A 27,272-nucleotide genomic window follows, 5' to 3' on the forward strand; every position below is an offset into this window, starting at 1 on the left:
AATAGGTAGCGGTTGAACCTTGCCATGAGGTCTCTAATGTTCGATTTTGACCTTCTTGCAGGTCAAATACCACTCAACAAACCACGTAACCTCCCGCATCATGCAGGGACACCAATAGCTCAATCTCAGGTCCTGGTACATCTTTGTGGCCACCAATAGTTCTAAGATACTTTGACTCACAACCCCGAATGTTGGAACCCAAAGTCTACCACACTAAGTCAATAAACCCTGGCTATGTCGAACAAACAAAGGAATTTTCCCCCGAATCCACTCAATTTTTTAGTTCTCCCTATTCAAACCCTCCACATGTGCTTCCTTAATCATATCCAATAAAGGTGAAATCTTTTTCATCCTCAAGCATACATCTCGAATCGTTCCACTTGTCGTCTTACGGCTCAAATCATCGGCTACCACATTAGCCTTCCCTGGATGGTACAAAGTCTCACAGTCATAATCTTTTACCATATGTAACCATCTCCTCTGCTTCATATTCAAATTCTACTAAACCATCAAATATTTCAAACGCTTGTGATCAGTGAAAATGCAGAATCAGACCCATATAAATATTGCCTCCAAATCTTGAGGGCAAATACCACCGCCCCTAATTCCAAATCATGAGTGGGGTAATTCGCCTCAAGGGGCTTCATCTTCTTCGAGGCATAAGCAATCACATGCCCCCTTTACATCAGAACAACTCTTAATCCCGAAGAAGAAGCATCACAATACACTACAAAATCATCCAATCCTTCGGGTAGTGATAGAATCGAGGCCTCGCGTAATCTCTGTCTCAGGGTCTCGAAAGCTGATTATTGATCTAGACCCTACCGAAAGATCACACTTTTCTTGGAGAAATCTTGGATGAATATCCGATAGTACCCTGTTACATACCTAAGAAACTATGGATCTCGGATGCTTTCTTCAGAACATCCTAATTCATTAGCAACTCAATCTTGGCCAGATCTATCGAAGCTCCGGGACGAACCAGCAATCCAGTTTCTTGACCATACCATTATGCATCTTGATCCGTAGCGTTCCACTACCCGTGATGCAACTCACCCAATCATCACCCATCTTGACTATGCCATTCCAATATTTGAAGGAGTCGAACCAATCATGATTGCATGTCATATGATAAGATGCTCCAAGAACTAAACATCAACAGAACTAAATGTACTTACTATCAAAACTTCACCATTATCCCCTTCATCATAATTTCCTTCAACCACAACAACATTGTTGTTGCTTGGTCCAACACCATTATTCTCTTTCTTCAGCAATGGACAATCTCATTTTAGGTTCCCATTTTCCTTGTAGTTATAACATTTGATATTGGCTTTAGATTCGGAACTTGACTTCCCTTTGTTACATCCACCTCTCTCTGATGTTCTTCCTCTTCGTGTAGACAAAAAAAATATGAAACTTCTTCTCCAAATGAAACTTTTCTTTTCAGTTCCTTGGACATCAAAAAATCATTTACATCATTCACATTGCTCGTTGTCCTACCATAGAACATGGTATCAACGAAATTCTCATAAGAAATCGGCAGTGAACATAACAAGACAAGTGCTTGATATTCATCTATAATCTTTACATTCATACCTTGTAAGTCCAAGATGATCCTACTATAGTTTTCCAGATGATCCTGCAGTTGGGTGTGTTCCGAAATCCTATGATTATACAAACGTTACTTCTGGTATAGCCTGCTCATCAGAAAATTGTTCTGATACATGTCACATAATTTCTCCCAAATCCCATCAGCACTCATTTGATGCACGACCTCTGTCAGTATTTCGTCCATCAAACATAACAGAATAGCGTTATGCACTCTTTCAAGAATATCCACCTTGCATTTAGCCACCATGTCCTTTGGAAGTTTTGATTCTCCTTCCAGTGCCGCTACACATCCTTTTTGAATCATAAGATCCTTCGTCTGCACCTTGCACAAAGTGAAATCATTCGTCCCATTGAACTTCTCCAAATCAAACTTCTGAGATTCCATCTTTAATCAACATAACACACATCTCAAATCTAATACCACTTGTTAAGAACTAAAGAGGATAACTAGCAAAACTATAAGCGTACAAGACACAATATTTACATGGTTCGGTAAAGATGACCTATTTCCACATGTAAGAGAGGAGTATTCTTTTATTTCAAATCTCTAAAATAGAGGTCACAAGTACAATTACAAAAATATTTGCCTATCACTATAGAATTCATGATACCAAATGACCTAGCATGTGTCCCTATTTATACTTGAGGGATCAGACCTAAAACCCTAATGGGCCAAGCCCATTGGCCCATAGGCCCATAAATGGTGGCAACCAATCATATTCCTCCTTGCAGCATCTTCTAGAACATTCTTCGATGTCATACAACCCATGAGTATCAACAACACACATGATGGATCACCTTATGCCATGGTGCAACATCATGATTTACAAGTTGCACATCATTAACACTAATGGCGCAACATCCATCATGGTGGAACAATATGGTGTAATCCTTCAGCAATACTAACTTCTGATCAACCTTGAATGATCTTGAACATTGTAGAAGACTTCATAACATGTATAGCTCATCAGCTACCAAGATGGTCCATCTTGTGCCATGATTACGCAAAAAGTGTATGGATGGTGCAAGTGGCTTCAAGTTTGGCACAAGAACATCAATATTGGAGCACAAACACCACCATGGCGCATTAGGAACATGTATGGCGCAACAAGGCTATGCATGGTGCATGGCGCATCGAGTCTATTCATGGTGCAAGAGCATACCTCATGGTGCAAGAGGAACACCTCATGGCGCAAGAGGGAGTGTCATGGCACAAGAAGAAATTTCATGGCGCAAGAATATCTTTCTTGGTCCATCCCTTTATCGTATGGCACAAAAAGGTCCCTTTGTTGGTCTATATCACTCCTAAGGGCTCCAAACCTTTTCCTTGTGCTCCTAACCCCTTATTGCATGATCCATTCCTTTGTCAAATGATTCATTCCTTTCTCAGATGATTCATTCATTTGTCACATGCCTCATGAACCCCCAAGTGATCCATTAAGTTCCAAGTGCTCCAAATGCTCCATTAACATGATCCAAATACTCGAGTCACATTTAAGATGTTACCACCATTCTTATTACTACTTATAGAGATGATGATTAAGGTGAGAGTGGAGAATACTTTTTGGTTTGTAGTAAGAGGGGTAGGGATTCCATTGCATCTTCAACTCTTGTGGTTGTTCTTTCTGATGGTGAGGGTAGTAGTGGTAGAGTTATGAAGAGATCTTGTTCCTTGGATCCTAATGTTTTTCAATCATTTTCTGGTAGTCTTGTTGTGGCTCGGCCTTCCACTTATATTACTCAAATGGAAGAGGAGGTCGCCATGTTGAAAGCTACAGTAGCGTCTCTTGACTTGGAGGAAACCATTTTTTTGGATAATGTAGCTATATTGGAAGATGTGGTTCCAAAAGTTTTGTGGTGATTTGAATGAGTCTAGTTGGAGAAATAAGGATTCGTGTACATAAATCGACTGAGTATATGGCTTGGGTTTTATCGGACGGGAAGGATAAGTTGGTGGATAAGCTTTTTGTTAATTCTTCCTTTTATGATGATAATCGTGATCTGCAGACTATTTTCCTGGATTATGGTTGAAACAAGGTTGTGAGCTGATGAACACAAAGCATAGCTTGGGATTATATGCCGTCGATATACCCTTCTATGACCCTACTCACTTCTAGAAAACGGAGGAGGCATTTTTCGCTTTGTTTTGTGGTGATTATCTATGCAAGGTGTGTTTTCCCTCTCGTGATGTAAACTAGTTACAAGATTTAGTGGGTTGACCTGGTGATGGCAGGGCATCTACTAGTGATGAAGGTGGTGGTGGAGATTGAGTGTTGGTTTACATTCCTTTCTACGGTGGTTTTGTACCGCTTAACATGTTTATTTTGGTATGGTGCAATGCATCCTACGCTTGTCTTCTAGGTACGAAATCATTTTTCTTATCTTGTTGTTGCTAAAGCAATTTAGTTGTATGACAATTCGTTACTATTTCTGCAATCCCCTTATGGTTTATTTCGGATCTTTGTAAGGGATCTTAAATTTGTATGAATTTATGGTGGTTTCTTGTTTGAATAGTATGTGCATGATCCTTGAGTGTATTTGTTCACTTGACATGGCTTCTTAAGAAGTACTATTTTTTGAAGCAAAGCAAGTACCCTGGGTTTGAATATTGACTTCAATTTCCATGTATTCGACTAACCTTGGTTTACAAACTGATTATACTCATAACAAGTATCTTGGGTTAGGTCATTGTTTTCATCTTTCATATGTGTGATTTGCGAACCAAGTCGTTTGACCGCTCTTGACTATTTTTTAAAGGATAAAGGTATTCTTGGGCTAAGCAGGTAGCCTAGGTTGGAGTATGATACTCGACCTTTGTGAATGTATTTGGTTGACCGAGGTACATTATATACATATATTAAATCATAACACCTCTCGAAACAGTAAACTTCTAAACTTTAGATTTTAACCACGTCATTTTGGACAAAAATGCTATGTAACCCTTCTACTTTAAAAACATCTTAAAATTTAATTGTTATGTAACCCTTCTACTTTAAAAACGTCTTAAAATTTAATTGCACAAAAACAAGGAATGTCAGTTTCTAAATTCATACAACCCTTTCTTTGTAAATCATTTCCATTAAATCAAGACTGATGTTTTCTTTTTGTAATTGTTGCAACAGAGGAAGTCGATATTAAAGCATGGCCAAATATACATGTTGGGTCTTTAGAAACCTCGAATCGAGCCTATAAAAAACAATAAATAGGTTCCACCAAATAACCTTTTTGTTAACTAATTAATAGCATCTATCTTTGTTTGTAGGTTACAATTATTTTTTTTTAACCTGAATATGAGATTAGGATTTAAGTGATTGGTCAGAACAAGTATTTATGTGATTATGACTTGATATAAAACTAAACATATATACACACCTTATTTTATTTTTCAAATCAATGAATTACATTTTAAGTGGATTTTTTAACTAGTTGTTTTTAAACAATAAATGTATTCTTGGGCTAAGCAAGTAGCCTAGTTCAGACTATGATACTCGACCTTTATGAATGTAGTAGGCTAGCCGGGCTACATTGTTTTAAAAGAATAAAGTTATTTTCGGGCTAAGCAAGTAGCCAAGGTCGGAGTATGATACTCAAACTTTGTGAATGTAATTGGCTAACATAACTACATTGTTTTTAAAGAATAAATGTATTCTTGGGCTAAGCAAGTAGCCTAGGTCGAATTATGATACTTGACCTTTGTTAATATAGTCGGTTGACTGAGCTACATTGTTTCTAAAGAATAAATGTATTCTTAGGCTAAACATGTAGCCTAGCTCAGAGTATGATACTCGACCTTTGTAAATTAGTTCGTTGACCGAGCTACACTGTTTTTAAAGAATAAAGGTATTTTTTTGGCTAAGTAGGTAACCTAGGTTGGAGTATGATACTCAAGCTTTGTAAATGTAGTCGGCTGAGCAAGTTACATTGTCTCTAAAGAATAAAGGTATTATTAGGCTAAATATGTAGCCTATGTTGGAGTATGATACTCGAACTTTGTGAATGTAGTCAGGTGACCGAGCTACTTTATATTTACAGAAAATGGGTATTCTTGGGCTAAGCAGGTAGCCTAGGTTGAAGTATGATACTCAAACTTTGTGAATATAGCTGGATCACCGAGCTACTTTGTTTTTAAAGAAAAAAGGTATTCTTGGGCTAAGCATGTAGCCTAGTTTGGAGTATGGTATTTGACCTTTGTGAATGTCGTCGGCTGGCTGTGCTACTTTGTTTTTAAAGAATAAAGGTATTCTTAGATTTGTTAATTTCCACGATTTTGATTTAGTTGTAGACAAAGGTTGCGGCCACGACCGCTTTTCCTACAACATGTTGTTCGTAGGTTGATGCATTTTCCTACCCTTAGGTTCACCTGATAATTTTGGATAACCCTCTTCCTTCTTTCGTTCGCATCTGTCCTCATAGTTTGGTCTTGGATCGTGTTGTTTCCAACCTTTCTGTTCGATCCTTCTTGGTTCCCTATTGTGGTAACTCGATTTTTGGCCTCTTCTTTACTATGGTTTCCTTGGAAGCTTTGGATTTTTATGCCTTACTTGTACTATATATCTCACTCTAGCTTTTCATTTTCCTTCGATATCATCTTGATCTTCTATTCGATGTTTTTCTACCATCTGTAGGTGAAGTTCCCAAATTTACTTTTGCTTTTATTTGACTATTCTCAACTATGCTTAGATTGGCAGGATTAAATACACCTTCTTCTCTAATTCCCACCACCTCGCTTCAGTTTCAATCTTCCCATTTCTTTAGTTCTTATGTTGTAGTCGGAAGAATGCTTATTGTCAATTTAAATTTTTTTAACGACCAAATACGTATTGTCCTTAGTGACATGCCATAATGTTCGATCCATTAATAGTTGTAATGCTAGTTTTAGGCACCCTCCTACTACAGAGCCATCGTCGCTAGGTACTTGCTCTTTAGTGGGTGTGTGTAGGTTTGTATTCATGTTCTCTTTCCTTGTTGATTCCCTGTTTTCTTCGAGTGTCTCTAGGTTTCTAAGGTCATTGATGACATTATGTGCATTCTGAGCTTGTTATATTTTCCCCCAGTCTTCTCTTGGTTTGTATTGTACCTACCCGACATTGAGTCAAGCGTAACTACCCATGAATTCTCGATGTTATAACTTTGAATTTGTGCATTGTCATTCTTCCAAAGATTATGTCATATGTTGAAGATGAATTTATGATTACGCGATGCCGAAGCCTGATGTTATTCCTCTCATTGTTATACTCAACAAGAGTAAGTGGTAATGTGATTGCACCTTCTAGCCACACATTGTGGCCTACAAAACTTTTCAAGTGATTTTCAGGCGACTTTACTTTTTTCTACACATATGCTAGAAATTGTTTGAAAAAAAAACTTATACATGACGTCTGTTGAGCTTCCACTTTCGACATAGATTTCATTGACGTAATTCTTTCCCACATATCCTCCAATTTTGATTTTTTCGCACCCTCTATGGTTACTGTGGCTGTAATCCCATTCATCGAATCTGAACATGCAGTTTTCCCATTCACCGATTATTTCATGTCGGTTAGTGTGTTGCAACATGAATAGTTCACTTTTCCTTGCATTTGTTACCTTTGGTTCTGCGGGTGCTATGCTTTCCAGGTTTTTAGATCGAAGACTCTTGATCAGGCCTGCTAATTGTCCTAATTTCATTTTGTTTTCTAGTTCTCGATGTATCAGAGTACATTCAATGGTATCATGCCCTATAGACTCATGGAACTCATAATATATTCCTTGATCCTTATTTCTTGTCTATTCTCCACCTTTACCCCTGAAGGTTTGTATCGATTAGATACACTAAAGTATGAACAACATAGAACAAAAAACAAAGCAAAGATTAAATAGAAAATTGAAGAACACGTATAATCAAAAAGATCCTTTCACTAAGAAAGAGAGTTCTCATAAAGAGACAAGGTCACAAAGACAACACCAAGCTTTATTAGGGTTTTACCTTAATAGTATATTATACAAGATCACAGTAAAAAAAATCCCACTATCAAGGGGATGTACACTAATCTAAATAAAGGTCTGATCGAAATCACGAAGATTATGGATCATATATGTATTCTATATATGCAACGTATATATATAGAATACATACGTTGATGTTGCCACGCTTATTAATACATACAATTACCACGCTTATTAAGTTCACTTTGACGCTAATCATAATGAAGTTGACGTTGCCGCTGATGCTAGCATTGGTGGTCAACGTTTAGTGTTTGACTCATCATATCATAAGGTTTGACCTTACAATCTCCCCTATCTGATGATGTCAAAACTAATCTTCAACAAGTCCTTCACCACTTGCTCCCCCTTAAAATGAAGGGTACCTCCCCCTGAGAATATGAATATGTCGTGATAGTATCTCTCCCCTTTTTTGACATCAACAACATTGTTGTACTAGCAGAAGCGATTAGTGTATCAGAGACTACTCTACCAGCGAATCAATGTTACATTGACAATCGAGTGAAATTTAAATGTCTCCTGAAGCCATGGGTTTGAACTATAACTTACTGACATAGTATTGTGAGGTCTCGTCAGTTTATGGTTTTATACATTAATAATATAAGTTAGGTACCAAACGTGCAAATTACCATATACCATAGGGATCATTCGTGTAATTTACTTCGCTAAATTATAAAGCTTTTAAGAAGAATTTAAGGGAAATAAGGGATTGATGTGTGTGATAACCTGCGGTATATAGACTAACCATTGACACAAAGTTTAAGAATTTTATAAATGTGTTGTGAATCACATTGAATTTTTAAGTTTTATCAAGAAGAATTTGAGGAGAGAATGGAATGTTTCTATCACGTTGAGGTGGAATCAGCGCGATTCATAAATAGTGTAAACTTATCAACGATAAATGGTTTATCTTCTGTATCATGAAGTTAAGGTTTAGTCTAGAATTTAGAATTCACCATCACATCACTTAATATTGTATAAAAATGGTAAGAAGATAATAGCGTAAGATATGGTCAATAGATGAATAGTTAGAAAAGGAATATGCAACATTTTCAGAGGACCTGTACGAAGCCTTTTTCAGCAGAATCATAAAACTGATGCTAGAAAATCTTTTGATTTAAAAGCTCATGAACCAGTTTCCTTTCTTCGATACATCTCCCCCTAAATACTCTCTATAAAAGAATACACAAGAAGGATCAAATACATCAACATAATGCATAATTCAAAACAAACCAAGAGAGAATATTCCTTTAACTGTTGAAGTATCTCAGATAGATTCCAAGCTTCATGTTTACCCAGAACAAGAGAAGAACAAGAGCCAGTCATTGTAACTAACAATTTAATGGGATCTAATCTATGTAACCATCAATGTTACAAGATCAACACGAGGGCACTCAGGTTCTATCAGATTATGAGTCACTAGATGAAAGTAAGACTCATTTTAATGATGGTGGATTTTTGCATCCATAATAGTGAGTACAGGAGCAAGAGGGTATTGTTAACAAGAAGACATGATGCCAAAATTCTACTAAATAACCAGTGCATTCAGAGCATTCTGCACGACCCTAGTTCTTTTTGACTCCATAAGTAAGAGATGTAGATCAATTGTAGATAAATGATCCATAGACCTGAAAGAGATAATAAAGAGAAAAGAAAGCACTCATAAACATTAGATATAAAAATTATGCAAGTAATGTAAATTTCTTTGTTGAAAGCAAGATAACTAAAGCACTTGTTTTTGTGTTTTTGTATGTAAGGAAGAAAATAAAAGCAAAGTTTCAAAGCAAACTAAAAGAAAATTAAGTCACTAAGAGCATGTCGAGATCAGTAAACAATTTATTTAGGGTCGTCTTATCAATTGCCTTCATGAAAATGTCAGCCAATTGATTTGTAGATGGAATGTAAACCAGTTCCACTTTGCCGTTTTGGACTATGTCCCTGATCAAGTGATAACGAATGTCGATGTGCTTGGTCTTAGAATGATACACCAAATTTTTTAGCATCTAAATGGTACTAGAGTTGTCACAACAAATGGGAATCTTTAAGAAGTTGAAACGATAGTCTAAGAGTTGATTATGAATCCAAAGAATTTGATTGAATCATCTTCCATCGGCTACATATTCAACTTCAGTGCTAGAACAAGTCACTGATATCTGCTTCTTACTAGACCAACTCACCAATCTATTTCCCAGCATTTGAGCTCCTCCTGAAGTACTTTTTCAGTTAATGCCACATCCATCATGATCTGAGTTAGTGTATCCCACCAGCTTGTACTCACAATCGTGAGGATACAATAATCGAAGATTAGGTGTATGTTTCAAGTAACAAAAGATCCTTTTACAGCGAGAAGATGAGCTTCCTTGGGATAGGCTCGATAGCGAGCACATGATATGGTTGCGAACATAATCTTAGGGTCACTAGCAGGAAGATGAAGCACTGATCCTATCATTCCTCGATAGAAGGTTACATTCACATCAGTACCAATTGGACCAGTGGCGATAGAGACTAATGAAGACATTGGAGTCTTCACTAGTTTGCTATCAGAAAAACCAAACTTCTTCAGTATGTTAGTAATGTATTTAGATTGATAGAAAAATTCCATTAGTGAGTTGTTTAACCTGCAAACCTAAAAAACAATGTTAGTTCACCCATCATGCTCCTTTCAAGTTTCTTCGCCATAACCTCAGCGAACTCAGATCTCAGTTTCTCCTCAGTGGATCCAAAAACTATGTCATCAACGTACACTTGAGCAAGCATGATGTTAGATCCAGATTGCTTGAGGAACAAAAATGTTTTCAGTTTTTCCACACTTTTATCCACTCTCCAGAAGATACCTAGCCAATGTGTCATGCCACGCCTTGGGTGCCTACTTCAAACGACAGAAACCTTTACCAAGACGATATACATGATTGTGAAATTCTACACCATCAAAAGCAAGATGTTGTTTTTGAAAGACTTCTTCTTCAAGACCTCATAGAATTTGTAACAACGTATTTTTTAAAACAATTTTTCACTTTTAAAATTTATAATTTTAATTCATAAGCATCTCATATCCCAATGTATCACATATCAAATCTATAAAAACACATCCCAAGAACAAAATGCATAAAAAACTCCAACAGTGTGTACTGATCATGTCAGCGCCTTTCCGCGATCCTCACTGGTACTTGAAACACATAACACAAAACACTGTAAGCATAAATGCTTAGTGAGTTCCCCAAATACCACATTAAGACAGAATATCCACTCAAGGCTATAACTCTGTGAGCCCTCTGGCTCTAACTCTGTGGACCCTCTGGTCCTAACTCTGTGGACCTTCCAGTCCTAACTTTGTAAACTCTGATATACACATAACAGAAATCCCATAGAAATAATGTTGAGCAACACATCACACAAATAGCACACAAGATACTCAACATAGCTCTAATTACCACTCAAGGTAAAGTATAGTGAGAAGACTCACCCCGAATAACTCGGTAAACCTCGAACTTTGAAACCCTGTGCTAGCCTCCACCTAATCACATAATAACTACTCTAATTAATACAACTTATAAAGGCTAGCCTAACTGTAACAACCCGTTATTTCAAGTCAGTAAAAATCCGAGTTATAACGAAGAAGTTATGATCATTCTAAGTTTTCCGACAAAAACCGGCAATACGAAGTTGCGTAAAAATGCAAAGTTTCAATAAAACACTTTCTGACCTTAGGTGTCTAAATGAAAGTCGTAGATATCGTTAAACTACAAACATGCATAAAAAGAACGCTCAAATCGGACATCGTATGAATAAGTTATGAATTTTTAAAGAAATTCCTTAATCACGTCATTTTAATAAATAAATAATAAAAATAATTCCGGAATTTGCCAACGGAATCTAAATGAAAGTTGTAGATCGTAGTCTCACCTTCGCGAGGATATAAAGAACGTCAAAAACGGAGTTCGTATGAAGGAGATATGAATTTTCAAAGTTTGATAAATAATTTATATATAATTTTTATTAAAACTTCGGTATTATCCGAAGGGGAGTCAGCGTCCTCATCCGAGGTACGCGCTGCGTACCCCTGTACGCCCCGCGTACCCGAGGAACTTGGCCTCAAACCGTCCACGTCGCCCTATGCGAGGCACCGACCCGCCCGTCCGACCCGCCGTCCCATCCGACCCGACACCCTGAGCCGTCCCATCCGAGGCCGAGGCAGTCGAGGCTTCGGTCACGCATGACGTATGCGTACGCGCTGCGTACGAGCGTACGCCCCACGTACGAGGCCTCTCAGGCCCCCCTATAAATAGCATGCGAGGGTTCCCGGGAAAATGGCCCATTCTCTCTCCTTTTGCTTGCGTTTTACCTCGTTTTCCGTGCTCGCACTACCCCGAAGCCCTGGTCATTTTGTGCAAGTCTCGAAGGTCGATTTTACTCCCGAGGAATCCTGAGATTTCTGAGGAAAATCCATTTCCCGAGACGAACCTCTGCCCGATTTTCCATCTTGCTATCTTCAAACTTTCAAGTGAGTTCATACCCCTTTCAAACACACTTTAAATACATTTAAATGCTTTTATACTCTTTTAGGGGGGATACAAGTAAACATACGGTTATTATCGTGTATTTTATAAAGTTTTACTTCACTTGTTTTATCGAATAAATCACTTGGAACTTATTTCTATTATGGAAAACTCTTGTCATACTTTGTGTGCATTAGACATTATACAAAGTATATAATGATTTCAAAGTACCTTTCATTGTTAAGTCTTTTTATACATTCTAAAAACTTATGATTTTGCTTTGTCAAACATTGTGAAAAAGGATAAACTTTGCATACAAAACTATCACTTTAATACCGACTTAGTTGAGAATCCATGAGACGTGTATATCTTCAAACGTTACTTTTCTTTATTAGAAAGTAATGCTGCAAGTCCTGTCTATAACCAGAGTCTCCCGTTCGGAGAACGTGTCAAATGTGTATAGATCTATACGGGAAGTCATGATCCCGCGCCCTGACTGTTAGCTACAGTCCATCTTTGGGGGTGACAATTGTCATAACGCTGCGACGCCTGAAGAACGTCGTTACAGGCATATTATGTTTAGTACGGTTATAAAACTCATCGGATATACAATTATTATGGTATTATGCTTCTATGAACGAGTAGCTATTAAAGCTATTCTTCATCCAACAAATGCGATCTTCGTATAGCTTTATTATATAAAACTATGACACAACTTTTGAACGTCGGTTTCTTGCAAAGTTTTGGTCTTAAAGACTGCCATTTATGTTAGGAAAATAAGGGATTTTCCTGGTGCAATTATTTACAACTTATAACACGAACATTCATATGCATTTCATACTTTTATAAGAAAATAAGGGTTTTTCTTGGGAAACACAACAACTCGTATCTCAACCATTAGGGAAAATATGGGATTTTCTGGATTTAATACATTCACTTTCAACAAAACAAATCACAACTCTTTACATTTGAAATGCTGCGTTTTCTGGAAAATATACACCCATTTTGGAATGGCATCCAATTTTTCTAAACTACTTATGAACTCACCAACTTAATTGTTGACACTTTTTCTTTGAAATAACTTGTATTCTCAGGGAACCGCTAAGCAGGTTTGGGAATTCACTTTTGGGATTAACGCGCTGGCGTTAATTACTTCTTTTGAATGATGTTTATGTATTTATCTTTTGAACATGTAATGAATACAATTATGTAAACATCTTGGAAACTTTAATATATATGGTGGTGTGTACTTTCCTTTCTATGAACTGTTATGATACTGAATATGACGTCCTCCGCCCCCGAACGTTTCCGCCGTTCTGGTTTGGGGGTGTGACAGATTGGTATCAGAGCTTTGTTTACAGGGAATTAAGTATATCAAAACCATTCCTTTTTGATATACAACTATAAACTCAACTGGGCAAAAACAATCTGAGAGAAATTCATACTTTTGAAAGTAAACCTAATTAGTTTTAAGGTAAGCATGCACTCATTTATACTAATAACATTTTCATAGTAAATAACTTTAGAAGTATTATAAATAAGTTGTGCAGTACAGGTACGCCTTGGGACATGTAATCGGAACTGGGAAGAATATAGCCTGATCAACTATATTTGTCCAAGAGCTGACTAACGTATGCCAAGGAGTGTCTGCAATGGACAACAATTTTAAAACTTACCAAAAGCATATCGCTAAAGAATACTGAGGGAGTATTCGAGTGCCGTCAACCATTAAACTTAAGGGTAAGTTTCATGTGCTCTAGCTTATAGTAAACTTTTAACTCTATTCTCGTACAATCTAAATGGCGGGATTCCATCACCCCAATGACCCCTACTACCCCAACCAAGGTAATGGAGGGTGGATCGAAGAAGATCCTGAAGAAGACGAAGAGCCTATAGAGTTGGAGGGAGGGGATGACTCTGGCACGGATTCGGAGCCAGAAATTATAAATCCACCAATCCCACAATCTCCCGTCCACGTGAGGAATTTCCAAGGACCCACTCCGGTGTGGGGAAGTCACCTCCATCATTGGAGCCAAACACAAAGCTTACGCCCTCCCTACGGCATGTGCCGAGACTTCTATGATGTGAGAGGCGGGGGATCAGCCGACCGAGCACTTCCGGTCATGGTTGGCAAACTCGCCAACCAGTGCTATCAATCCGGAGTGCAAGCCAACCGAATCCGAGAGGTCAATGTGGAAGTACAAATCCACACGGCCGATATCAACCGCCTAGAGTTGTTGCAGAACGACATCCAAATTCGCGCCGAAGCATTTCAAGCACAAGCAAATGCGGCCTTCGCAGAACTAAGAGAACAACAAGCTGCGTTTGATAGACGCCTCATGGATAAAAGTAGTACTTGCCCGACTCTCAAAATTTTGTTATAAATTAGGACTTCGGATAAAAGTATTATTGTCTTTAAATTGTTCTGTAATCGGAGGCCTTTGGAAAGGCCAAGAACTTTTGTCTAGACCCCGCTGTAACACAACTATATGTTTAATATATATAAGGGTATACCCCTTTTCTTGTTGTTGTTAATCATGCGCAATTCGTTCGATTCATTGGTACATCTATTCAAACTTTACTTTCAAGCTCAAAACATTGTGTCAGTCAAACCCAACTTCTTAGAACTATTAGAAGTTAACTGAATATCATTCAACTCTGAAGTGCCAAAACTTATAAATTTTTCCATATTTTTTTCTTTTGGCAGCACGATGCCTCCTCGTCCAAACCTAAGGCCCAGGCCGGGCACGGTACCACCACCACCTCCACCACCAGCTTATGATCCAGCCATGGTCCAGGCTGCTATCACAGCAGCAGTAACTGCAGCCCTCTCGCAAATAAACTCTCACGGAAATGGAGGGGCGGGAAGCAGCACGAATCATCCAAATCATGGCACTGGTCATGGCCAAGGAAGAGAATGTACTTACAAGGAGTTCTCTAACGCTAAGCCAAAAACTTTTAATGGAACTGGGGGAGTCATTGCACTAATGCAATGGTTCGAGAAGACCGAAACGGTCTTCGAGATCTGCTCATGCCTAGAAGCAAGCAAAGTCAAGTTCGCTGCTTGCACTTTCGTAGATCGAGCCCTCACTTGGTGGAAAAGCCATGTGAATTCAGTGACGCTCACTGTCGCCAACGCCATGAGTTGGGACGATCTAAAGGTTCTACTACTGGAAGAATACTGCCCAAGGGGCGAAGTGCAAAAGCTGGAGCAGGAGCTCTGGAATCTGAAAATGACTGGGTCTGACCTAGTCACCTACACAGCTAGGTTCAACGACCTCGCTGCACGGTGCCCTACCATGGTCAACCCAGAATCAAAGAAGGTTGAAACGTACATTTGGGGGTTGTCACCCCAGATTCAAGGGCATGTCCTAGCTTCCGGCCCTGTTACCTACAACAGCGCTAAACGCCTGGCTCAGCGACTCATCGACCACGGAGTAAAACCCAGTATCATTTCAACAACCGCAAATCCACCTAGGGAGGCTCAGGGCCAGAGCAGGCCTTGGAACAAAAGGAGGGGACAAAATCTCCAGGAAAACCCCAAGAAACAACAAGTAATAGCGACCCACGCTATGACTGTACCTGTGAACCCTGCCCCCACAAGCTCATATAATGGGAAACTTCCTAAGTGCAACCGATGCAGCTTCCACCACCATGGTCCTTGCCATGATCTTCAATGCACCAAGTGTAATAAGAAGGGACATACAGCCCGCTATTGCAAAGGGCCAACCCAACCATCCGTCCCCACTACTAATATCGGGGTAAGCCGCGCTTGCTTTGAGTGCGGAGACACGGGGAACTACCGCAGGGACTGCCCAAAGGCAAACAACCGGAATACCGGCGGAAGGGGCTGAGTTTTCGCAATGGGACAAGATGAAGCCATTGCGGACCCTACTGTTGTTACGGGTACGTTTCTTCTCGATAACTCGTATGCATGCATTTTGTTTGATAGTGGAGCGGAAAGGAGTTTTGTGAGTCACGACTTTAAAGGCCTGCTAAAATCAATACCACAATCATTAAGTGAACCATTCATAGTAGAAATGGCCAACGGGAAAACCGAAGGCACTAAGGAGATATACTTAAACTGCACCCTAACTGTAAACGATAATCCCTTTTCAATCAACCTCATGCCAGTCTTGATTAAGAGTTTCGATGTCATCATTGGCATGGATTGGCTGAGTTCTCATCATGCGGACATTCTATGTTACGATAAGGCCGTTCGCCTTAATCTGCCAACCGGCGAAACTTTCATTGTCTTGGGCGACAAACCAAGTACCACTCTTCGTATCATCTCAAGTATCCAAGCTCGGAAATGCCTATGCAAGGAGTGTCACGCGTTCTTGGCACATGTTGTAGATGTGAAACGCGAAGTCCAAGACATCAAGAGTGTGCCCGATGTACGCGATTTTCCCGATGTTTTTCCCGAGGACCTTTCGGGAATACCACCCGCGAGACAAGTTGAGTTCCGAATCGATCTGGTTCCCGGAGCTACCCCAGTAGCCAAAGCACCCTATTGATTAGCCCCGGCAGAGATGCAAGAGCTATCCAGCCAACTGAATGAACTACTTGGAAAAGGATTCATCAGGCCGAGCTTCTCGCCATGGGGAGCACCCGTACTGTTCGTGAAAAAGAAGGATGGATCATTCAGAATGTGCATCGACTACCGAGAACTCAACAAACTTACCATCAAGAACCGATACCCCCTACCCTGAATCGATGACTTATTCGACCAACTCCAGGGAGCCAACTACTTCTCCAAGATCGATCTGAGGTCGGGATATCACCAGCTGCGAGTCCTAGAGAGTGATATTCCCAAGACGGCCTTCCGAACACGATACGGACATTACGAGTTCATAGTGATGCCGTTCGGACTAACCAATGCCCCGGCCGTATTCATGGACCTAATGAATCGAGTATGTCGTCCATTCTTGGATAAATTCGTGATAGTATTCATAGACGACATACTCATTTATTCAAAGAATAAAGAAGAGCATGGTCAACATCTGAGGCAAGTTTTAGAGACGTTACGGACTGAGAGACTGTATGCAAAATTCTCAAAATGTGAATTTTGGATTACAAAGGTGGACTTCCTCGGTCACGTGGTCAGCAAGGAAGGAATACACGTGGATCCATCAAAAATCAAGGCTATCAAAAACTGGTCTGCGCCAACTACACCAATAGAAATTCGCCAATTTCTAGGTCTTGCTGGTTATTACCGAAGGTTCATCCAGAATTTCTCCAGCATAGCAAAGCCTCTTACCGCCTTAACCCAGAAAGGTGTGACCTACAATTGGGGAGAAAAGCAAGATGCTGCATTTCAGACTTTGAAACAGGCCCTTTGCAGCGCGCCCATCCTTTCTCTCCCAGAAGGGACCGAAGATTTTGTGGTGTATTGCGACGCTTCGAAGCAAGGGCTGGGCTGTGTACTAATGCAGAGGGGAAAGGTTATTGCATATGCCTCACGACAACTGAAAACGCATGAGGTCAATTACACCAATCATGATTTAGAACTTGGGGCGGTGGTCTTCGCTCTTAAAATCTGGAGACACTACCTATATGGTACCAAATGCACTATCTTTACAGACCACAAGAGCCTAGAACACATCTTTGACCAGAAGGAGTTGAACATGAGACAGTGACGTTGGGTCGAATTGCTCAACGACTACGAATGTGAGATTCGCTATCATCCAGGAAAAGCTAACGTCGTGGCAGATGCCCTTAGTCGTAAGGAGTACTCTGGTCGAAGAGTGAAGTCATTAGCCATGTCAATCCATTCGCACCTGTCGACACAAGTCAAGGAAGCTCAAATAGAGGCCCTGAAACCCAAAAACGTGACAGGTGAGACCCTTCGGGGAATGGACAAGAATTTAGAAATCAAGAGTGACGGAGCACGCTACCTCATGAACCGAATATGGACACCCAAGTTTGGTGGACTTAGAGAGGTAGTTATGAGCGAGGCACACAAGACTCCAAACTCCGTACACCCCGGGTCAGACAAGATGTATCAAGATCTCAAACAACTCTACTGGTGGCCAAACATGAAAGCAGATATCGCTACATATGTGAGCAAGTGTTTGACTTGCGCCAAGATCAAAATAGAACACCAGAAACCCTCAGGACTACTCCAACAACCTGAAATTCCTGAGTGGAAATGGGAGCAGATTTCCATGGACTTCATAACGAAACTGCCCAAAACTCAGGGTGGCCAAGATACTATTTGGGTAATCATCGATAGATTAACCAAGTCCGCTCATTTCCTACCGATCAAGGAAACTGATAAAATGGAAAAGCTATTGAGAATCTACATCCGAGAGATTGTACGACTCCATGGAGTGCCAATGTCTATCATCTCGGATAGAGATAGAAGATTCACGTCTAGATTCTGGCAATAATTGCAAAAATCCATGGGAACAGGATTGGACATGAGTACAGCCTATCACCCCCAAACTGATGGACAGAGCGAAAGAACGATCCAAACCTTGGAAGACATGTTGCGAGCATGTGTAATCGACTTTGGTAAAGCATGGGATGTTCACTTACCTTTGGTTGAGTTCTCTTATAACAATAGTTATCATACTAGTATCAATACTGCCCCATTTGAAGCCCTTTACGGCCATAAGTGCAGATCACCTCTGTGCTGGACGGAAGTGGGCGACACACAACTAGCAAAAGGTCTAGTCCCTGATAGCACCCTCACTGGTCCAGAGATCATCAGAGAAACTACTGAAAAGATCGTGCAAATACGAGAACGACTTAAATCCTCGAGGGATAGGCAAAAGAGCTATGTCGACAAAAGACGTAAACCCTTGGAATTTCAGATTGGCGATCGGGTACTATTGAAGGTCTCACCTTGGAAGGGAATGATACGCTTTGGAAAGCATGGGAAGCTAAATCCTAGGTACATTGGACCCATCGAAATCATTTCAAGGGTTGGTCCAGTAGCCTACAAACTCTGACTTCCAATAGAGCTTAACAAAGTACATCCAGTATTCCACGTATCAAACCTGAAGAAGTGTTTGTCCGACGAAACACTTGTAATTCCACTCGATGAGATCGAACTAAATGAAAATCTTAACTTTGTGGAAGAACCCGTCGAGATCATGGATAGGGAAGTTAAACGAACTAAACAGAGTCGCATTCCAATAGTAAAGGTCCGATGGAATGCTAAGAGGGGACCTGAGTTCACATGGGAACGAGAAGATCAAATGCAACAGAAGTATCCACATCTCTTCCCCAGCCCCTAAGACTCTTCTTTTGTATTAAAATTTCAGGACGAAATTCCCTCTAACGGGGGGATGATGTAACAACCCGTTATTTCAAGTCAGTAAAAATCCGAGTTATAACGAAGAAGTTATGATCATTCTAAATTTTCCGACAAAAACCGGCAATACGAAGTTGCGTAAAAACGCAAAGTTTCACTAAAACACTTTCCGACCTTAGGTGTCTAAATGAAAGTCGTAGATATCGTTAAACTACAAACATGCATAAAAAGAACGCTCAAATCGGACATCGTATGAATAAGTTATGAATTTTTAAAGAAATTCCTTAATCACGTCATTTTAATAAATAAATAATAAAAATAATTCCGGAATTTGCCAACGGAATCTAAATGAAAGTTGTAGATCGTAGTCTCACCTTCGTGAGGATATAAAGAACGTCAAAAACGGAGTTCGTATGAAGGAGATATGAATTTTCGAAGTTTGATAAATAATTTATATATAATTTTTATTAAAACTTCGGTATTATCCGAAGGGGAGTCAGCGTCCTCATCCGAGGTACGCGCTGCGTACCCCTGTACGCCCCGCGTACCTGAGGAACTTGGCCTCAAACCGTCCACGTCGCCCTATGCGAGGCACCCGACCCGTCCGTCCGACCCGCCGTCCCATCCGACACGACAACCTGAGCCGTCCCATCCGAGGCCGAGGCAGTCGAGGCTTCGGTCACGCATGACGTACGCGTACGCGCTGCGTACGAGCGTACGCCCCGCGTACGAGGCCTCTCAGGCCCCCCTATAAATAGCATGCGAGGGTTCCCGGGAAAATGGCCCATTCTCTCTCCTTTTGCTTGCGTTTTACCTCGTTTTCCGTGCTCGCACTACCCCGAAGCCCTGGTCATTTTGTGCAAGTCCCGAAGGTCGATTTTACTCCCGAGGAATCCCGAGATTTCCGAGGAAAATCCATTTCCCGAGACGAAACTCTGCCCGGTTTTCCATCTTGCTATCTTCAAACTTTCAAGTGAGTTCATACCCCTTTCAAACACACTTTAAATACATTTAAATGCTTTTATACTCTTTTAGGGGGGGATACAAGTAAACATACGGTTATTATCGTGTATTTTATAAAGTTTTACTTCACTTGTTTTATCGAATAAATCACTTGGAACTTATTTCTATTATGGAAAACTCTTGTCATACTTTGTGTGCATTAGACATTATACAAAGTATATAATGATTTCAAAGTACCTTTCATTGTTAAGTCTTTTTATACATTCTAAAAACTTATGATTTTGCTTTGTCAAACATTGTGAAAAAGGATAAACTTTGCATACAAAACTATCACTTTAATACCGACTTAGTTGAGAATCCATGAGACGTGTATATCTTCAAACGTTACTTTTCTTTATTAGAAAGTAATGCTGCAAGTCATGTCTATAACCAGAGTCTCCCGTTCGGAGAACGTGTCAAATGTGTATAGATCTATACGGGAAGTCATGATCCCGCGCCCTGACTGTTAGCTACATTCCGTCTTTTGGGGTGACAGTTGTCATAACGGTGCGACGCCTGAAGAACGTCGTTATAGGCATATTATGTTTAGTATGGTTATAAAACTCATCGGATATACAATTATTATGGTATTATGCTTCTATGAAGGAGTAGCTATTAAAGCTATTCTTCATCCAACAAATGCGATCTTCGTATAGCTTTATTATATAAAACTATGACACAACATTTGAACGTCGGTTTCTTGCAAAGTTTTGGTCTTAGAGACTGCCATTTATGTTAGGAAAATAAGGGATTTTCCTGGTGCAATTATTTACAACTTATAACACGAACATTCATATGCATTTCATACTTTTATAAGAAAATAAGGGTTTTTCTTGGGAAACACAACAACTCGTATCTCAACCATTAGGGAAAATATGGGATTTTCTGGATTTAATACATTCACTTTCAACAAAACAAATCACAACTCTTTACATTTGAAATGCTGCGTTTTCTGGAAAATATACACCCATTTTGGAATGGCATCCAATTTTTCTAAACTACTTATGAACTCACCAACTTAATTGTTGACACTTTTTCTTTGAAATAACTTGTATTCTCAGGGAACCGCTAAGCAGGTTTGGGAATTCACTTTTGGGATTAACGCGCTGGCGTTAATTACTTCTTTTGAATGATGTTTATGTATTTATCTTTTGAACATGTAATGAATACAATTATGTAAACATCTTGGAAACTTTAATATATATGGTGGTGTGTACTTTCCTTTCTATGAACTGTTATGATACTGAATATGACGTCCTCCGCCCCCGAACGTTTCCGCCGTTCTGGTTTGGGGGTGTGACACTAACCGCTCTCTCTAAGTCCTCTAAGAAGGGTTAAAGGCGATTCCACCCCTCTAATGGGTCATAACTCCAAACATTGACTAAATCCTAAAAGTCAACAAAGTCAAAGGTCAAACTTTGCCCAGACTCGTCGAGTGCACTCAGGCGACTCGGCGAGTCCGCACTAGTCCTTTGGATCCTTCCAACCCCCACTTGGCATGACGAGTTCCCTCTCTACTGGCCGGGTTACTCAGCAACGAATTGCGGGGCAACCTCGACTCGACTCGTCGAGTCTAGTTATGAACTCAACGAGTTACTCCCATGACAACACTCAAATGACCTTCTGAGGTCAGATATGTTTCCCTAATCTATAGATTTGGTTTCTCCATAGCCAATAACCATGTAAAGGTCGAATCTTGGTACTCATGAAAGGCACTATAGGCTTATTTTGGTGAAATCCATTCTATCATGGCAACCTATGTCCCTTTCCTCCACAGAACCACAAAAAGCAAGGTGATTCAAGCTCCTTGGACCTCAAAAGATCCGGATCCAAAGTTTATTACTCAATGGGACACTAAATCTCAACCATACAAGCCATAAAAGATATAGAAAACCCTAAATTCAATGCTCTTCAGCAAAAATCGAGGGATAAGGTTGAATAGCTACCTCAAAATGAAGATCCTAGCTGAAAACCTCCTGAGATGAAGTCCTCTAGCCCTCTTCTTGCTGGAAACCCTTCCTCTTTGGCTAAATTACACGGAAAACAAATAAAGAAGCTCAAACTCTCTCACAGCTCACTGAAAATCGCTAGGGTACCTCTCTCTGGACTGGTAGCCGCAAATGGAGGCTATAAAGTCCTTTAAATAGGGCTCAGGCCCGGAGATTTAGGGTTTCAGTCGTCAGCACGGACTCGTCGAGTCCACCCTTACCGGATCGTCGAGTCCCCTAATTTATCAGACAACAATACGCGATCCTACTCAACGAGTCTAGGCGTCAACTCGTTGAGTCCCTCTATTAACTCCAAATATAATGATAAAATATAATACCTAGAAATCTGGATGTTACTATTCTCCCCCAGTAGAATCAGACTTCTCCCTCGAAGTCTTACTCCGCAAACAAGTTTGGATGCTGCTCATGCAACTCTGTCTCCGGCTCTCAAATCAACTAGGACCCTCTCCGATGCTGCCACTAAACCTGCACCAGGGGCACCTCCTTGTTCCTCAGAACCTTGATCCTCCGATCCACAACCACAACTGGCCTGTCAACATAATTCAGGCTTACATCCACCTGAATATCCTCCAAAGGTACTACTGCCGACTCGTCGGCTATACACTTCCTCAACAGAGATAGGTGGAAGGTATCATGGATCTGGCTCAATTCCGCAGGTAGCTCTAGACGGCATGCTACCATGCCCACCCTCGCAGTCACCCTGAACGGACCGATGTACCGGGGCCCCAACTTGCCGCTCTTCCTGAATCGGATCACTCCCTTAAAAGGAGATACCTTCAGGAGTATGAAGTCTCCCACCTGGAACTCATGCTCGGACCGTCACCTCTCCGCATAACTTTTCTGGCGACTCTGAGCTGTCAGCAGCCTCTACGTGACCTGCTGTATCTGCTCTGTCATCTGAAGCACTAACTCAGTATTGCCCATCACCCGTTGCCCAACCTCTCCCCAGCATATGGGAGTCCAACACCTTCTCCCGTACAACAGCTCAAAAGGAGGCATGGCGATACTCGAATGGTGGTTGTTGTGATATGAAAACTCAGCCAATGGAAAATACGTGTCCCAACTTCCTCCGAAGTCCATCACACACGCTCGTAGCATATCTTCGAGCGTCTGAATCGTCCGCTCACTCTGACCATTCGTCTGTGGGTGGTATGCTGTACTAAAATGCAGCCTCGTACCCAACTCCTCATGGAACTTCTTCCATAATTTGGAAGAGAAACGTACATCTTGATTTAACATGATCGAGATTAGAACTGCATGCTGCGATACCACCTCTCTCACATATATCTCTGCCAGCCTCTCAGAAGAAGAGCTCTCATTGATAGCAAACACGTGAGTGCCCTTCGTCAACTGGTCAACAATCACCCAGATTGCATCAACACCCCACACAGTCCTCGGCAATTTGGTGATAAAATCCATGGAAATTTGTTCCCAATTCCACTCGGGAACCTCAAGTGGCTGTAACTTGCCATGCAGACGTTGATGCTCGGCTTTCACCTTGTGACATGACAAGCACCTCTCTACAAACCACGCGACATCCCTCTTCATACAGGGTCACCACTACTCCCTCTTTAGGTCCAAATACATCTTAGTGGCCCCAGGATGGATCGAGAACATCGACCTATGCACCTCCTCCATCAGAATGGTACGTGTCCCACCTTCAAATGACACCCAAATTTGACCCTGAAAGGTCATAAGCCCACGACTATCGGTAACGAACTCAGATGTCTGACCGATCACCTGCTCTCTTTTGCGGGTCTCAGGTCTCATGGCCTCTATCTAGGCCTCCCGAATAGTGTCCAACACCTGAGTCATCACTATCAATCTCAAACAAACATCTCATATCGGGGCACTCTCCGCCCTGCGACTCAGGGCGTCGGCTACAACATTGGCCTTGCCGGGTGGTATAGGATCTCACACTCGTAATCCTTTATGACATCCAACCATCACCTCTGGCTCATATTCAGGTTGGGTTGATCCATCAGATACTTCAAGCTCTTATGATCTGTGTATATGGTACACCCGACCCCATACAAATAGTAAAGCCAGATCTTGAGGGTGAACACAATAACCCCCAACTCCAGATCGTGAGTAGGATATCTCGTCTCATGAGTCTTCAACTGCCTCGATGCGTATGCTATCACATGACCTCTCTGCATCAATACTGCAACCTATCCTGATATCGATGCGTCACAATATACCACAAAATCCTCTATCCTCTCCAGAAGGGCCAATACTGGGGCTTCCCATAATCTTTGGCGAAGTGTCTCAAATGAGGCCTGCTGCTTTGGGCCCTAACTGAATGATACACCCTTCCAGGTCAACCTGATGAGAGGAACTGCAATCTTGCAGAAATCTTTGATAAATCTCTGATAATAGCCAGCCAACCCTAGAAAACTCCTGATCTTTGAGGGGGATCTCAGCACCTCCCAACTCATCACCGCCTCAATCTTGGCCGGATCGACCAATATCCCGTTCTGGTTAACGAGATGCCCCAAGAACTGGAGCTCTCGTAACCAGAAATCGCACTTGGAGAATTTGGCATAAAGCCTCTACAATCTCAGAACGCCGAGGATCTCCTTCAAATGCTCTTCATGCTGCTCTCTAGATCTCGAATATACCAATATATCATCGATGAACATGATCACTGAACAATTCAACATCAGCTTGCACACTCTGTTCATGAGGTCCATGAATACCGCCAGTGCATTGGTGAGCCTGAAAGGCATCACCACGAACTCATAATGCCCATAACGAGTCCTGAATGTTGTCTTCTGGATATCCTCATCGCGTACTCTCATTTGATGATATCCAGATCTCAAATCAATCTTGGAGAACCAAGACGCTCCATGTAACTGATCATACTAGCCACAACATCGGGCGTCGTGCGGACCTCTTCCGCGGTCAACTAGAAAGCTCTCCCTTGTGCATGCGGTGCCTTGACCTTCATCGACCGGCTTTCGGTAGCTCGAACAACAGCCGAGGAAGATCCCTGTGATGCTCCCTATGCTGATCCCTGCAGCTGCAGACACTCGGGCTTCCGGTGTCAAGTCTGGTTGTAGTGAAAACATACTGCAAATCCCTTGGGGCAATCCTTGGCCATATGTCCCTCCTTGCCACACTTGTAGCAAGCCCCTGCTCTATACACCCCCTAATGACCCTTGTCGCACTTGCCACAAGTACGGCCCTTCTGGTTCCCTAATCTCGAAATAGCGGGCTTGGTCTGCTTGGCTGTCGGCTGGGACTGAGCCGGTCGCCGATCCCTTCCCTGAGAATCCGCCTCCTCCCTAACCTGAGTCTCCAACTCTATCTCCCTCTTCTGAGCATTTTCCTGAAGCTCGGAAAATGTTCGGTATGACGAGTTCGCCACGAACTCTCGTATGTCCCTACTCAGAATACTTAGATACTGACTCATACATGCCTGCTCGGTAGACACGTGCTCAGGGCAGAACATCGCCCTCTCATTGAACATCCTGGTGATCATAGTAATAGACTCAGTACCCTGCTTGAGGGTCAGAAACTCCTAGGCTAAAAGTTAACTCTCCACCGGGGGAACGTACTTATCATGAAACATAGCGGTGAACCTCTCCCAGGTCACTGCGGCAAGCTCAACAGACGAAAAATGCGCCGTCACAAACATGAACACGTACAAAAGCATCCCTCAATATCAGAAACCCATCTCATCGCAGCAATCAGATCCTGCGTCTCATCAAACTTTGGTGGCTTCGTGTTACTGAACTCCCAGAACAGCAACGAATCGCCACCCTGAGGTCTGGTAACAGCAACAACTGCGGTAGCTACAGCCTCAGTAACCATTGTGTATCTCTCATCGAAAGTCTCAATTAGAGTTGTCTTAATAGACCCGAACATCTCTGGAATCTCTACACAGATAGCTACAACCACCTCCTCATGGATCATCTAGAGGAGCTCCTTATCACTCACCCTGCTGGTCCTTGGTCTGTGGCATGTCCCAGCTATGATGTCTCTGAAATACAACGTAAAAATATCAGATACTTGCTCGAGTATATTCACACTAGATAAGTCGACCCTACTCGTTCCATGGTACCCTAAGGATTCTTACTTCGGCTGCGCACTGCTCCGGTGTCTTCAGTAGTATGGGCCCAATACTACCATCGACACCGCATCAGTATTCATACCAAGTCCTCCTCCTACGACCCCAAATCCCAAGTACTCTACTCTTACTATGCATAGTCTACTCACTAGCAGATCTCTCATAGGCTCCTCGCTGCTATCTACTCACTCTCAAGCATCTCCTAGCAGCAAAACTCCTAGGCTAAGGCATCACAAATCAGGCCACTCAAGTCCTAATAAGATTACCTAGCCTACCGTAGCATGCATAACATATTATCTCATATCACATAACACATAATATAAGGGTATTTTGGGAAATCACCGTTCGGGCACTGGCTGATCGTACAAATTGCTCTGCTCTATTCTTTTCAAAACCTTTTTACTCTTTTAGAAAAATTTTGTTTTACTTTGAAAAATTCCTGAAATCCTCAGTTTGAGTTCAAATGCGCTCGAAGGTGCATCCTCATCCCTCAAACCAAGGCTCTGATACCAACTTGTAACAACGTAAATTTCAAAACAATTTTTCATTTTTAAAATTTATAATCTTAATTCATAAACATCTCATATCCCAATGTATCACATATCAAATCCATAAAAACACATCCCAAGATCAAAATGTATAAAAAACTCCAAGAGTGTGTACTAATCATACCAGCGCCATTCCGCGATCCTTACTGGTACCTGAAACAAAAAACACTGTAAGCATAAATGCTTAGTGAGTTCCCCAAAATACCGTATTAACACATAATTGCCACTCGAGGCTATAACCCTGTGAGCCCTCTGGCTCTAACTCTATGGACCCTCTAGTCTTAACTC

This window comes from Lactuca saligna, chromosome 5 (genome assembly GCF_052625555.1).
Source record: "Lactuca saligna cultivar CGN05327 chromosome 5, ASM5262555v1, whole genome shotgun sequence".
Classification (NCBI taxonomy): Eukaryota; Viridiplantae; Streptophyta; class Magnoliopsida; order Asterales; family Asteraceae; genus Lactuca; species Lactuca saligna.